This window comes from Sus scrofa, chromosome 4, assembly GCF_054392235.1.
Source record: "Sus scrofa isolate SSC_HxYL_T2T_F1_AM1 chromosome 4, Sscrofa_HxYL_maternal_Yorkshire_Landrace_v2.0, whole genome shotgun sequence".
Taxonomy (NCBI): Eukaryota; Metazoa; Chordata; class Mammalia; order Artiodactyla; family Suidae; genus Sus; species Sus scrofa.
The window spans coordinates 28626136-28640332 of record NC_139386.1 but is presented as its reverse complement, the minus strand read 5'-3'; the positions used below and the strand labels follow the sequence as shown (position 1 = coordinate 28640332).

At 38.1% G+C, this 14197-nt stretch overlaps 1 protein-coding gene and 1 pseudogene across 2 annotated transcripts in view; both read left to right on the top strand.

Moving 5' to 3' along the window:
• Positions 1 to 14197, top strand: part of LOC110260239 (uncharacterized) — a 440837-nt gene that overhangs the window by 397574 nt on the left and 29066 nt on the right. The gene's annotated exons all lie outside the window — the stretch shown is intronic.
• On the top strand, positions 5354 to 6116 carry LOC100526166 (large ribosomal subunit protein uL11 pseudogene; annotated as a pseudogene).

Here is a 14197-nt window from a genome sequence, read left to right as displayed (position 1 = left end):
ATTTAGACCTTATTTATGAAGAATTCCCATCGGACACCACACGGAACCTCTAAAAGAATCCCCAGAGTCTATAAACTTACTCTCCAAACTTCTAATTCTTGCTCCTCTAGGCCTTAGGAACTGCCCTCAATTGAAACTGTTTGCTATCACTTTCGAGTCACTTTAGAAACCTGTTTTCAAGAAAGTTTGGTTCAGTTTGGTTTTAATCAGAAGCAACTATAGTGCTTTCGGACAGCCTCCTACATGTTTTGGCTGAAGTCCATTTTTATCTTTTATTTTTTACCTTGATCTTAAGAAGTATGTGTCTTGGCATAAAAGCATGGTTTTGGAAAGAAAATAAAAGGCAGCTCAGCCAAAAAGTTTCATGATATAGTCTTTATTTTTAACTTGATATTTATTATTGGAAATACTTAAAGGCTTATTATAAAAATAAATTTTTAAAAAGCTGAAAATATAGAGAATCATATAAGAAAAGAAAAAGTCCCCGTATGTCATATCAGAGACAGCCTATTTCAAAACTTGAGCAAATGTCCTTTTAAACCTCTGTGTATTTCATTGAAAAAGGGGAAAATGAACAGAAATTATAAAAGTAATTACATGTTGTAGTGAGAGTTCCCATCGTGGCTCAGCGATAACGAACCCTACTAAAATCCATGAGGACACAAGTTCAATCCCTGGCCTCGCTCAGTGGGTTAAGGATCCAGCATAACCATGAGCTGTGGTGTAAGTCACAGACACCACTCAGATCTGGCATTGCTATGGCTATGGTATAGGCTGGCAGCCATAGCTCCAATTTGATCCCTAGGCTGGGAACTTCCTTATGCCATGAGTGTGGCCCTAAAAAGACAAAACAAACAAAAAACAAAAACAAACAAACAAAAAACTTATAGTAGTGGTACATATCTGCTATAGCAAGATAAAGCAATATTAGAAATTTCCTTTTTTTTTTTTTTTTACTTTTTAGGGCCACACCTGCAGCATATGGAGGTTCCCAGGCTAGGGGTAGAATCAGAGCTACAGCTGCTGGTCTGTGCCACAGCCACAGTGGATCTGAGCCATGTTGGTGACTTCCACCACAGCTCATGGCAGCGCTGGATCCTTAATCCACTGAGTGAGGCCAGGGATTGAACCTGCAACTTCATGAATCCTAGTTGGATTCGTTTCTGCTGTGCCACGATGGGAACTCCTAGAAATTCTTATCTTAGCATCTATTTAGATGAAAAAAAAAAAAAACCACACCCCTAAAAGTCTGATTCAATTCAACTAATGGGCACACCAGGGAAATGCTAAGTTGGCCTAGATTTGAAGATGCTAGCAGTAGAAAGACATTTATTCCATACCTAAGAATTCTTGACTCCTATTCTTCACCTAATTCTCAAATATTATATGTCAAGATACCAACTTGGACCTCTTTGTTCTCCAAAACCCTCAGTCTGAATGATCTTATCTACCTCCATGGCTTCCTATGTGTGTGTGAGATAACCCCCCCCAAAAAAATTTACAAACTAGGAGAATGGAATGAAAAATATACAATCAATCTATTTCAAGGCAAAAGTCAGCCAGTAATATAAGAGAGGCAAAACAAAGTCAATTGTATGTTCCAAGGAGTGGGAGAACACATTCAGTTTGTTTTTCTAAGAGAATAGGTAAAGAGTATGGGGATGGTTGATACCAAAGGGACTTTTGTATGGTGTCTAGGAGTATGAGCAGAACTGAGCCAGGTGGTAAAAGAGGAAAGTATTCTAGGTAGAGAATTCAATAGTAAAAAGACATAAAAGGGGGAAAACTGCAAATAATCTTGAGGGAAAATGTTTTTGTTTTCCCGGAACACAGGTCACACTCAAGAAAGTACTAAGAGGTAAGAATAGAGGTAAAGACAGCATTATAAAGCACCTTGAATTCCAAACTAAAAAATCTCTAGTCTCCTTTGGCAGAAAATACAGAGTCTTATCCTATGTCTGAAGAATGTGTAACAAGATCATAGCCATTCCTTAAAAAATTAAATAGCAATATCCTCAAAGGGTCTGAAATAGGAATACAGTTGACCCCTGAACAACTGTAGGGTCAAGTGAGTATAATTATTTTTGGCCCTTGAATCTGCAGTTCCTCTGCATCCACAGATTCAACCAACCACTGATGTCTCGTAGTAGTGTAGTGTTTACTACCGAAAAGATCTGTGTATAATGAGACTTGTGCAGTTCAAATTCAGATTATTCAAGGGTCACCTGTACAAAGAGGGTTTATTCTCTGAACATAGTCATAGGGTAGGGAAGCAATTGGTTGAATGGAAATAGACTAGTGAGAATTTAAACTTTTAACCTTTGTTGACTGGATGATTGATACTATGTCAGTTCTAGAAATGACAAAGTAAAAAGGAAACTACTCTCTTTTTTTAATTCATCCCCACTCCCTTCCCTCTTTGGTAACCCTAAGTTTGTTTTCTGTGTCTGTCAGTTTGTTCCTGTTTTGTAAATAAATTCATTTGTATCATTTTTTTAGATTCCACTTACAAGTGATATATGATATTGGTCTTTGTCTGACTTAGTGTAATATCTATGTCCATCCATGTTGCCACAAATGGTATTATTTCATTCTTTTCATTATATATATATAATATATATATGGTATACATATTTATATATATTTATTATATATTTTTTTAATTTTAATTTTTGTTTATTTTTTTTCTACTGCACAGCATGGTTACCCAGTTACACATACATACACACATTCTTTTTTCTCACATTACATGTTCCATCTCCAAATCCGTGAGTTTCTTTTCTGTGGAAATGTTCCTTTGTGCTATATATTATATACCAGATATAAGTGATATCATATGGTATTTTTCTTTCTCTTTCTGACTTACTTCACTCGGGGTGAGAGTCTCTAGTTCCATCCATGTTGCTGCAAATGGCATTATTTTGCTCTTTTTTATAGCCAAGTAGTATTGCATTGTGTAAATATACCACATCTTCCTGATACAATCATCTATCAGTGGACATTTGGGTTGATTCCATGTCTTGGCTGTTGTGAGTAGAGCTGCAATGAATATGTGGGTGCGTGTGTCTTTTTTAAGTAGAGTTTTGTCCAGATATATGCCCAAGAATGGGATTGCTGAGTCATATGGTAGTTCTATGTATAATTTTCTAAGGTACCTCCATACTGTTCTCCATAGTGGTCGTACCAGCTTACATTCCCTCCAACAGTGCAGGAGGGTTCCCTTTTCTCCACATCCCCTCCAGCATTTGTTATTTGTGGACTTATTAATGATGGCCATTCTGACTGGTGTGAGGTGGTATCTCGTGGTAGTTTTGATTTTCATTTCTCTGATAATCAGGCATGTTGAGCATTGTTTCAAGTGCTTTTTGGCCATCTATATATATTTTATCTTCTTTATCCATTTATCTGTTGATGGACATTTAGGTTACTTCCATGTCTTGGCTATTGTAAAGAGTGCTGCTGTAAACATTGGGGTGCAAGTATCTTTTTGAATTAGAGTCTTCATCTTTTCCAGATATACGCCCAGGCGTAAGATTGTTGGATCATATAGCAACTCTACTTTTAGTTTTTAAAGGAAATTCCATACTGGTCTTCATAGCTGCTGTACCAATTTACATTCCTACCAACAGTATAGGAGGGTTCCCTTTTCTTTGCACCCTTTCTAGGATTTATCATTTTTAGACTTTTTGATGATGACCATTCTGACTGGTGTGAGATGATACCTCATTGTAGTTTTGATTTGCATTTCCCTAATAATTAGCAATATTTAGTATCTTTGCATGTACCTGTTGGCCATCTACATGTATTCTTTGGAGAAATGTCTATTGAAGTCATCTGCCCATTTTTTGGTGGGTTTATTTGTTTTCTTAATACTAAGCTGTATGAGCTTTTGTATATTTTGAAAATTAAACCCTTGTCAGTTGCATTGTTTGCAAATATTTTCTCCCAGTCTGTAGGTTGTCTTATTGTTTTGTTTATGATTTCCTTTGCTGTGCAAAGCCTTTTAAGTTTGTAGGTCCCATTTGTTTATTTTTGCTTTTATTTACATTACTCTAGGAGATGGATCCAAAAAACTATTGCTGCAATTGGGGAATTCTCATCGTAGCTAAGCAGTTAACGAATCTGACTAGCATCCATGAGGATGCAGGTTCAATCCCTGGCCTTGCTCAGAGAGTTAGGCATCTGGAATTGCCGTGAGCTGTGGTGTAGGTCACAAACATGGCTCAGATCCTGCATTGCTGTGGCTGTGGTGTAGGCTGGTGGCTACAGTTCCAATTCAACCCCTAGCCTCAGGACCTCCATATGCTTCAGGTGCAGACCTAAAAAGCAAAAAAAGAAAAAAAAAAGAGAAGAAAGTCCAAAAAACTATTGCTGCAATTTATATTAAAGAGTGTTCTTCCTATATGATCTTAAATTTAGGTCTTTAATTCATTTTGAGTTTATTTTTGTGTATGGTGTAAGAGAATGTTTTAATTTCATTCTTTTACATTCAGCTGTCCAGTTTTCCAAGCATCACTTATTGAAGAGATTGTCTTTTCTTCACTGTATATTCTTGCTTCTTTTGTTGAAGATTAATTGACTGTAGGTGTGTGGGTTTATTTCTGGGCTCTCTATTCTATTCCACTGATGCATGTGTCTGTTTTTTGCCATGCTCTTTTGCCTTCTGTAGCTTTGTAGTATTGTCTGAAGTCTGGGAGGGTTGTGCCTCCAGTTTTGTTCTTTTCCCTCAGGATTTCTTTAGCAATTCTGGGTCTTTTGTGGTTCTGTGTAAATTTGGGGATTATTTGTCCTAGTTCTGTGAAAAAAATGTCATGGGTAATTTTATAGGGATCATTTTAAATCTGTAGATTGGGGAAGCCACTTTTTTGGGTATAATGGGAGACTACGTTGAGTTCTATTGACTTCATGGAGTCCATAAACATTCTATATAGAGATATAATATTTGAAATCATCAAAATAGCTAATTCCTCTGGAGTAAATTAGATCTCTGAGGCAGTGATTATATAAACAGATAAATGCAATAAGGGTAGAATCTTGAACAAAACAGATGACAGAGAAATTTCCATCAAGGTGGCAGAGCAACATGAACCAATTCAGCACCCACTAGTCAACATGGATTTCAAACACCTGAAATGTGACTAGTTCAAATTATGTGCCATAGAATACATACCAGGTTTCTTAGAGTATGAAAAAAGAATGACCTTTAGGGGAAGGGGCTTTTCTTCAATCCCGTGTTACATGGCATGTAAAATAACTATTCATAGTTGAGTAGAAAACAAAACAAAAAAAAGTAAAAGAAAAACTTTTTACTACCCATTTTTATTTACCTGGATGGTGACATGTTGGAGGAAGGGAAACAATATTATCTAAATAAAAGGGAATAAATCAGCTTTCTAAAAGCCACTCCTCCCTGCCAGGCCAAGGTGCAACTGTCTTCTTTCCCCCAGAATCCGGGTTCATCTGACATCAGCCACCTCCACCATGCCACCCAAGTTCGACCCCACCAGATCAAAGTCATGTACCTGAGATGCACTGGTGGAAAAGTCAGTGCTACATCTGTCCTGGCCCCCAAGATTGGTCCCCTGAGTCTGTCTCCAAAAAAGGTTGATGATGACATCACCAAGGCAACTGATGATTGGAAGTGTTTGAGAATTACAGTGAAACTGACCATTCAGAACAGACAAGCCCGGATGGAGGTGGTACCTTCTGCCTCTACCCTGATCATCAAAGTTGTCAAGGAACCGCCAAGAGACAGAAAGAAGCAGAAAAATATTAAGCACAGTGGAAATATCACTTTTGATGAGATTGTCAACATTGCTGGACAGATGCGGCACTGATCTTTAGCTAGAGAACTTTCTGGAACCATTAAAGATATCCTGGGGACTGCCCAGTCTGTGGACTGCGATGTTGATGGCCACCACCCTCATGACATCATAGTTGACATCAACAGTGGTGTGGTGGAATGCCCAGCTAGCTAAGAACTGCAAAGAAAAATAAAGATTATTTGACAACTAATGGAAAAAAAAAAAAAAAAGCCACTCCCCTCTGCCAACAACACATATAACACACATATAATTGGAGTTCAATAAATATGTGTTAAGTGGATTAATGAACATTACTAAATAATTCAGGTACCTGGGATAAAACAGATGCCATGCTCAGATAGGAAACTGAAGAAAGTTTAATAAAATAACTATTTATAAGTATGTGAGTGGGGTAAAAAAAAAAAAAAAAAAAAAAATAGGTGTTGCTACCTCCAGGCCTGAAAAAATAGAGGGAAGAAGCAGTTATTGAAATTTGGGAAATATTTGGTAGATTTCTTTGTAGGGGCTGTGACTCAAGTTGGAAAGATACAGCCATGGGAAGATGCCTTCAAAGGATGGAAAAATCGGAGTTCCCGTCATGGCTCAGTGGTTAACAAATCCGACTAAGAACCATAAGGTTGCGGGTTCAATCCCTGGCCTTGCTCAGCGGGTTAATGATCCGGCGTTGCCATGAGCTGTGGTGCAGGTTGCAGTTGCAGCTTGGATCCCGTGTTGCTGTGGCTCTGGTGTAGGCCGGCGGCTACAGCTCTGATTAGACCCCTAGCCTGGGAACCTCCACATGCTGCGGGAAGCCGCCCTAGAAAAGGCAAAAAAAAAAAAAAAACAAAGGATGGAGAAATTACTCTGCTTTCTCTCCCCACCAGCCTGCTGATCTCCTGCCAGTGCCTCCCATTGGCTGAAAACAACCTGAAACTAGATGGCAAAGGAGTTCCCTTGATGCAGTCTTCCCAGGCCAGACTCCAAATGGTCGAGTAGAGAGTAGGTCGAGAGAGGCAATCACAGGAGTTCCCACTGTGGCTCAGTAGTAATGAAGCCAGCTAGTATCCATGAGGATGCAGTTTCAATCCCCGGCCTCACTCAGTGGGTTAAGATCCAGCATTGCCATGAGCTGTGGTATAGGTCATAGACGTGGCTCGGATCCTGTGTGTTTGGTTGTGGCATAGGCTGACAGCTGCAGCTCTGATTCGACTCCTAACCTGGGAACTTCCATATGCCACAGGTGCAGCCCTAAAAAGAAAAAAAGGGGGTAGGCAATCACAAATTATCCAATATAAATTCTTAGGGAATTTATTATTATTTATTATTGGAGAATTATTATTATTTTCAATCCATCTAGGTATACTTTTCTTTTTCTTGAGGAATGCTCATCATTTTATCTTCATCATCATTCAAGTGGTGAGAAAAAAAATGGCACGTAGACAGTGTCATGGGCACTGGGAATGCAACCATGAGCAAAAAAGACTTATGCTTAAGTCCCCATCCTAGATGAACAGATGGTTCAGTGGGGGAAGAGAAACATCCCAGAGCTCCATAAATCTCCCTTTGTAGAGAAAAAATAACCCATAAACTTCAGAATTAAGGGAGTTCCCTGGTGGCCTAGCAATTAAAGATCTGGCATTGTCACTGATGTGGCTCAGGTCAGAACTATGATGCAGGTTCAATCCCTGGAGCGGAACTTTCTCAGGCTGCAGTTGTGCCCTGCTCTCCAAAAAAAAACCCTTTAGCTCCAACCAAAACATTTTTTTGTGACTAACCTGTTTTTACTGAGCCTTACCTTCATATAATAAAAAGAAATTGTGATGCTTATTTTTAGGGTTATTGTGTAGTTGAAAGACTGTGTATGAAGACTACTTGATATAGGTGAAATGGCAGGATCTCCTTAGTTTACAGTTCTAATCTCTTCTGGAAACAATGACATAGCCTCACAGACACACCCAGAAGCAATGTTTTACCAACTATATGGGTGTCCCTTAGTTCAGTCAATTCGAAACATAAAATCAACCATCATAGACTGCAAAGCACTGAACAAAAAACATTTGACATTTAAAAAAAAAAAAAAAAAAAGCAAAAACCTGACTTTAGCTGTCTCTACCCTTCACATCACACAATTTCTTTTCCATCTTACCTAACATGGAAGCAGGTAGTTAGTGGGGAATGTAACTCGATGTTCGCAGAGGGCCCAAGAAGTGGAGAATTCCTAATCTGAGGATTTGAATTGTTCTAGATCACCAGAGGGCTGGAAAATTTGTCACAGATGCAGCTGTCTCTTCCTCTGTACACTGGACACAACCCCAACCCCTGCGTGGGAGCAGGAAGATTCTACTATTTGCTTACTTATTAAATGAATTGCATGTAGAATCACAGCCTAAGGCCTTCTGAGTAATAATCTTTCTTATTTTTTATTAGTGGTGTGTAATCTTGTTTATGAGTCTTCATGTTAGATGCCACAAGAAAATTTAAGTTGAAAAATCAGTACAACTATGATTATAAAAAGTTAAAAACTTCAAATTGTGAGGCAGAAAAAGAAAAAAGAAACAAGGTCGGCTGCAGTGCATAATAAAGGTTATTTTAATGACCCCCACACCAGCTTGTTTTTGTTTTACCACACTAAGAATGAACAGATGTTTTATTTTAATGATAAAATAGAAATTTTTCTACATTAATATTTTCAAAAAGAGACTTAAGGCTGGTGTGAATATCTTTTTAAAGGTATTTGGTTAGATGCTAGGGCTACTTACAAAATGCCAGGGCTGTAATCCTCGTGGTTTTCATTGGTCTTCCAGCTATACACAGAGGGTTCCTCCCCACTAAATTTTAAAAGAATTCTGATAAATGCAGTCAAATTTTCACTTTCAGAAATGCATAATAAGAATTACCTACTGATTTGCAATACCCAGCAAACCCAATTCCTGCACATCCTTTTTTGCACTAAAGGCCTCCTTCCGTAGAAGGCAGGTTTGCGTCTTCACCTCCTCTAGTTCTCATGAAACAAATTATAAGTATAGCATGTGTTTGCCTTCCCTGTAAGCTGATGACTAATAAGGCTCAGGCTGCATTGGCTGAGTATCTGTAGAAGTAGGCCAGCACACCTAAAGAAAATAAAATTGCAGCTTCCATCATTTGGCGCCTCCACGCTGATCTTCCTCCACTCTTTATGTTCCATGTTCTGGAGCTGGGCTCCTTATGTTCCACTTTCAATTGGCCATTTACTAGCTCCATGACCTTAGAAAGGTACTTAATATATCTGTGCCTCAGTTTCTCATCCATAAAATGGAGGTAATAATGTTAATGCACTGGACACTTTTGCTATTTTAAGGATCAAATAATATATATGAAAGTATCAGTTTGTGCTTAACACACAGATAGAGCTAGAGGAGTATTCCTATTATTTGCCATTCTGGCCTAAGTGCCATAACACATGCTTTTGTCTCTGTTTATAATATTGCCTTACAATCCTTTCCTTTAGCTAAAGAACATTTATTCATTTTTTTATTAGCTTAAATATTCTGTGTCTGGAAAGCATTTCCTTCCACTTAAATAAGATCAGGACTCCTTGTTACGTACTTTTCTAGCATCCTGTGTCTTTAGAAGCTCTTACCACAATAATGATTAGATAATTAATTGTTAATTTTTTCAAAACTATTATTTTATAAATTCAGTGAAAGTCTTAAAAAGTAATTAGTTCCTAATACATTCAGTTCAGGATTAAGTATCACATTTGTAGCACGTGTTGTTGTTTTTCCTTCTTTTAATGTTCTTTTCCACTATGGTTTATCATAGCATATTAAAATAGCTCCCTGTGCTATACCTTAGGACCTTGTTATTTATTCATTATCCATATAATTCTTTTATTTTTTTTAGCTTGACTCCATCTCTGCTGTTCCCTGAGATTAGAAAGCCAGTCCATCTTGCTTACCACCCTATAACCCTTCAACTCTCTCACCCCCAGCATATGAGCAACACTCAATAGCTCAACTAATTGATGAATTTCACTTGTTTTGCCTTTCTCTTCTGTCCTCTTTTCAGAATTGATAGTAGCAAGGAATTATGTGGCTAACACAGAGGCATCAGCTGTATTCAGGACACATATGTGTTCTGAAATGTACTCTGCCCTGAACCATCATGAAAGGAAAAATGAAACAGTTTCAAGAGATAGCTAACAACAAACTGGGGAATAAGTGAGAAGGTAAGAAAGGATACACATTTCTCATAAAGGAAAATGTAATTATCCCAATGGTGTTCCTGAGATGGGGCAAGCAAGCCAGACAGAAATGACAGAAGGTACAAATGGAAACTGCTAACAAGACCTCTCATATCCAATCACAGCTCTGCCTCTGGACCCAGGAAAATAACAGTCTGATTGTCAAAGTATCTAAGAAACTCTTCCATATTTTTCCCAAACATCTTAAAAGAACTTCAGAGCATTAGTATTTCATCAAGAATATTTTTGATCAGTCTATATCCTCATGCTAAATTTCTGAATGATCTCTTCATTTATGTTTTATCTTTCCCTTTTTTCTTCAGGACAAAAAATAAATTCTGGTGAACTCTACAAAATATATATTAGGCTATATACTCACTCTTCCTTTCTAAAAAAATGCATTCATTTACCTGTTAATAGTTTCTATTATTTCCACATGTACTTCTTTTCTTTTCCTTTCCAATGTCTGATAGTCAAATCCAGAATGAACCCATTTATTTCCCTTTCTGATGCGTCAACCTTTCTGCACTATCCAGTGCTGGCCAGAAGATGTCACTCTTATAACTCAAATTGATTCTTTGTCCCTCTCCTTTATAGCCTGAAAAAAGTTAACATACCAGGGAAAAGACCCTTGAAATCTCCTAAAAACCCAAACAAAAGGCATATAATTCTATACACTAGGATATCTTTTATGGTACTTAAATACATCTTGTCTATTTGAGATTTGCAAATATGTAACCAGTAGGCAATTTCATTTCACAGAATATTTCTGAAATAACTGAAACCAAACCAGTGTTGAGACTAACAAATCACAGAACTGTGGAGTTGGAAGGGCCTTAGAACTTTCTACCCTCTCTATATGAATTTCTTTTACCCAAGAATGGAATCTGATTTCTTAGTCCAAACTCATTCCCCTACTCATACATTCATTTACTCATCACTATTTTTATAGAACATGTTCTGTATGCTTGGCAATGGGGTAATTGCTAAAGATCCAAGTATTAGAAAGATGAGGTAGACACAATCCTTTTCCTCTGTTATGGGTTGAATTTTGCCCCTTCCCCTCCCCCCAAAAAAGATAGAATGAAGTCCCCCATTACCTCAGGATGTGAACTTATTTGGAAATAGAGTCATTACAGATATATATAACTAGTTAAGAAGATGAGGTCATATTGGAAGAGGGTGGGTGCTAAATGCAATATAGTTGGTTCCTTATAAGAAAAGGAGAGGGGCATGCAGGGAAAAGATGATCAAATGACAGCAGAAGAAGAGACTGGAATGATGCATCTCCAAGCCAAGGAATGGAAAGGATTTCTGGCAAACATGAGAAGCTAGAAGTAGCAAGGAAAGATTCTCCCCTACACAGGTTTCCGAGAACCCAGCTGACACCTTACTTTTAAATTTCTAGCCTCCAGAACTATGAGGTAATACATTTCTGTTGCTTCAAGTGACCTAGTTTGTGGTACTTTGTTATGACAGCCCTAGGAAATTAATGCACCCGTAAAAACATTATATAATACAAACAAATAAGTCTAATACAGTGTAATAAATGCTGTTATAATTGAAGCATGGGATGTAATGAGGAAATATGAGAGACAGGCCCATCAGAGTATTTCTGGAGGAAGTGATTCCCATTCCAAAAACCAATAAACAAAAAAGACATCAAAGGCATGCCCAAGTAAACTATTGTGAGTAGTATAGCCATTTTGAAAATGGAGAGAAGTATACAAATCTCTCATCTATCTACATCCCTCCTTTGCTCAGCTTCAAAACTTTGGTCAACAATCAAAATGTAACATTAGATATGAATCAACTCAGATGTTCTGAGACTGTGTACCAGATTTTATTTATAATCATTTTTATTCTATATTATGTAACTAAGAGAAAAATAAATGTCTCATACCTTTAGTGACTGGAGTGACTAGTTTGAATTAGAACCCTTGCAATTCCATGGAACCTTCATCTTCCCTCCCTTTTCCTTCTAAATCCTACTGTCTGTCCTGCTCCATCAGTGCTCCGGGCTCTATTCTCTCTTCTTTTTCTCTGCATCTCATTTGACTGAATTTCTACTAATTGACCTCCTTATTACACATTCATTATCTAGAATTCTCAAGTGCCCACTAGAATTTTTATTTACTACCACCCCATTTTTGCTCCAAAATATCACCATTTTCCCTCTAAACATCAGTCAAATTTCTCCATAGAAACAGAACCAATAAGATATATGATTTTATAAATGTATATGTGTGCATGTGTGTATGTATGTGTATATACTCTCATATATATATATATGAAATTAATATATCATAAGGAATTGACTCACATGATTATGGAAGAGGCTGAGAAGTCCTCTAATGCTATCTGCAAGCTGGAGGCTCAGGAAAGGTGATGGTGCAATTCAGTCTGAGTCCAAATGCCTAGGAAGCAAGGGGGCCAATGAAATTAAACCCCAGTTAGGGGTGGAAAGAGACTATGAAATAAGATGTTCCAGCTCAAGCAGTGAGGCAGTGAAAGAAAAACAGTGAAATCTTCCTTCCTCCTCCTATTCAGGCCTTCAGAGAACTGGAGGTTGCCCATGTACATTGGGGGGATCAGTTTACTTTGCTGAGTTTACCAATTCAAATATTACTCATCAAGAAGCACTCTCAGAGACACACCCAAAACAATTTTTTTTTTTTTTTTTTTTTTTAGGGCTGCACCCATGGCATATGGAGGTTTCCAGGCTAGGTGTCCAACTGGAGCTACAGCTGCCAGCCTACACCACAGCCACAGCAACGCATTATCTGAGCCATGTCTGCAACCTACACCACAGCTCACGGCAACACCAGATCCTTAACCCACTGAACGAGGCCAGGGATCAAACCCGAAACCTCATGGTTCCTAATTGGATTCATTTCCACTGCGCCACAATGGGAACTCCCCCCCAAAACAATGTTTAATCTAGGCTCACCATGGCCTAGCAAGTGGACATATAACACTAACAATCACAAGTTGTAAGTCTTTCTGGGATTTTTCATCATACATGTCATTCAGCTGTCATGTTAAACTCTTCAGGAGACTGATCTGAGGAAGTTTCCCAGTGTAGGATTGCCCTGTGCAGGGTTACCCAGTGAATCTCTCAGAACCCTCTTCAGCTCATTTCTGCAGCACTGAGGGAAGAAATAGGTCCACCAGCTCACCCTTGGAGTGATTCGTTTGATTGTTTAGGTCATTAACTTCGTTGACCTAAAACAAATAGGCTGCCAGTTATTTATCTAGCAAAACTGGGTTTATTCAGGATCATCAAAGAATTGCAATTCAGAGTCTGCAGCCATGGCAAGCCACATGTAGGTCCCTGACATCAAGGGAAAGAGAACTTTCACAGCGAGAAAAAAGGAAATTAGGAGTTCATGGTTTTTCATTGGTGGAGTTGTTTCCAGGAAAGAAAAGTAGCTTTTTTTCCTTCCTGTTGGGCTCTGCTATTATCACAGGGCATGAGAGCTACCCCTCTGGTCTCTAGACTCTATTTAATTAAGATTTCCATTGATTAATTCTTTACATTTCACCCCTTTGATCAAGATCTGTCTCTGAAAGCATCACTGATGAAAATCCAGGTTTTTCCGGTTTCATTGGCTTTTTGTCCCTAAATGACAATGAAAGACTTTTTCTGGGTGTAGCAGCATCTCATGTCAGAGGGAAAGAGCACAGATTGGAAATCTATTGAGATCATGCTCAAGTGACTAGGAGAGGTAGGAGCAATTATTCTCAGGTGCTTTTTATCCAAAGTCCATATATTATCAAGATCATAGTATTAGAAATCATTCAAAATATTGTGTCATTATCAAAGATTCAATGACAAACTTCCTATAGGTGTGGTCTATCTTTTCTGATGTTATCTGCTTCAATTCCAAGAAATCTTTATTTTCAGGTCACCAGATGAAGTGCAGGTCCAGACAGAGTTTGGTATTTTCTTTAGATATATCATGTGAATCCAAGAGTCTATTCCCTGAAGTTTGGAAGCACAAGCATTGGTTAGCGGTACGTGGCAGGGCCTTGTCAGCAGTGTTACGGAGAGCCCATCTGGAAGTATCTTTTCTAATAGATAAAAACCTCCAGGTTGAAAGGTGTGACACTTAAAGGTCTTTGTCTCCTGAAGATATACTGTGAAAAGATTGCACTACCAAAACATGTT